Source organism: Cucumis sativus, unplaced genomic scaffold (genome assembly GCF_000004075.3).
Source record: "Cucumis sativus cultivar 9930 unplaced genomic scaffold, Cucumber_9930_V3 scaffold119, whole genome shotgun sequence".
NCBI classification, from domain to species: domain Eukaryota; kingdom Viridiplantae; phylum Streptophyta; class Magnoliopsida; order Cucurbitales; family Cucurbitaceae; genus Cucumis; species Cucumis sativus.
Window position 1 is genome coordinate 110,312 of NW_022279525.1, and position 1,970 is coordinate 112,281.

At 34.3% G+C, this 1,970-nt stretch overlaps 1 pseudogene; it reads left to right on the forward strand.

Moving 5' to 3' along the window:
* Window positions 1-650: 650 nt before the first annotated feature.
* Window positions 651-1,922, forward strand: LOC116405572 (annotated as a pseudogene).
* The last annotated feature ends 48 nt before the right edge of the window (window positions 1,923-1,970 follow it).

A 1,970-nucleotide genomic window follows, 5' to 3' on the forward strand; every position in this document is an offset into this window, starting at 1 on the left:
AACTTTTTCTGATATACATTACTAATTGTTTGAAAGAGTGTGTATGATAAGGCTTGATAAATAAGACAATGACATTAGAAAAAATACTATAAGAGTGCATTTCAAGCAATATCCATCTTTTTCACATTTTATCGATCAAATTGTTTGATCATAATTTTTCAGGTGCCAAATTATTTTTAGAAAAAGAGAATTTATTTTCTAGAGTGAGTGATGAAATGAGATAATAAAAATAGATGGGTTTTGAGATGAAACTAAAAATTAATTGAAGGTTAATAGCTTGTAATAGGGTTAAAATAATAGAGTAGTATTTATAAAATTGTGAAATAATCAAACAAATATATGGATAAGAATGATATTGTACTAATTATTTAAGTACCAACCAATTACACACAAAGATTCAATCAATACCAATTTTTGTTCACAAAAAGAAGAAAGAATGATGAAAATGCATGAACTTAGCAGCCGTACATCAAGACCTTCGCCGATTTCCGTCGTTTGAATCAAACCACCAAGCCGCCTCTTTACTTAGGGCTCGTATCCAATTTCTTTAATTTCACTTTATCAATGTTTTAATTTAGATTATTAAATTCATTACATCACATTATAAATATATATAACACATCCCAACAGCCATCCATCATCAATTTTAATTCCCAATTTATCATAATCTTCTCCACACATACATATGGCCAACCCAACCAAAAGTCTAGTCTTCATCGTCTTCTTCCATTTGTTCATTCAAATCTCAACTGCTGCCAACTACAATGTGATATCATTTGGTGCAAAACCCGATGGAAAAACGGACTCGACCCAATCATTTCTTAAGGCGTGGACGTCTGCATGTAGCTCCTCCACACGATCCACCATCAACGTCCCTAAGGGAAGGTTCTTGCTCACACCCATCACGTTTAGAGGTCCATGTAAGAACAAAATTACATTTTTGTTGAACGGAACACTTGTTGCACCTCTTGACTATCGTGCCTTGGAGATTCTGGGTATTGGATTTTGTTCATCAAAGTCGATGGAGTTTCTTTCGTCGGTGGCACTATTGATGGAAAAGGCACTGCCTATTGGGCTTGCAAGAACTCTGCAAAAAACTGTCCTCCAGGAGCTAGGGTATGTGTTTACTTCAAGTTCCACCCATCCTTTCGAGTCTATCTCAAAATTATATTTCAAATACATCCTAATTAAGTTGGCAACTAGAAAATGGGTGTTTTTTAAAAGAAAAATTATTGTGACTTGTTTAAAATATATATATGGTAACATGTTCTGTGTTCTTTCTATTTTAACAAATGAAATACAGTCAATAACGTTCAATTGGGCGAACAACATAATACTTAGTGGGTTAACATCAATCAATAGTCAACAAACTCATGTTGTGATCAATAGCTGCAACAATGTGGTGGTGAAGAATGTGAAGATAATGGCTCCAGACCAAAGCCCCAATACTGATGGTATTCATGTGCAATCCTCCACTAACGTAACCATCACTGGAAGTACCATTAAAACTGGAGATGATTGCATTTCTATTGGTGATGGAACAAAGAATTTGTTTTATGAGTGATATCAAATGTGGGCCTGGCCATGGCGTAAGGTAACAAACTACATTTACATATACTTCCTGAAATGGTGGTTTTCGTATGTATTTCGAGCTAGTAAACTAATATTATCTAACTTCAATTAATGGACAGCATCGGAAGCTTAGGAAAAGAGGCCAACGAAAACGGAGTTGAAAATGTAACATTGATAAATGCAGTGTTCACGAAATCCGATAATGGTGTTAGGATAAAGACATGGCCTACACCTAGCAATGGTTTCGTTAGACATGTTATCTTTCAAAAATATCGTCATGATCAATGTTAAAAATCCTATCTTAATCGATCAAAATTATTGTCCCAACCACCAAAGTTGTTCTCTTCCAGGTAATTAATTGACCAACTTTTCTTTTTAGAGATACGTAGTTTTTTTTT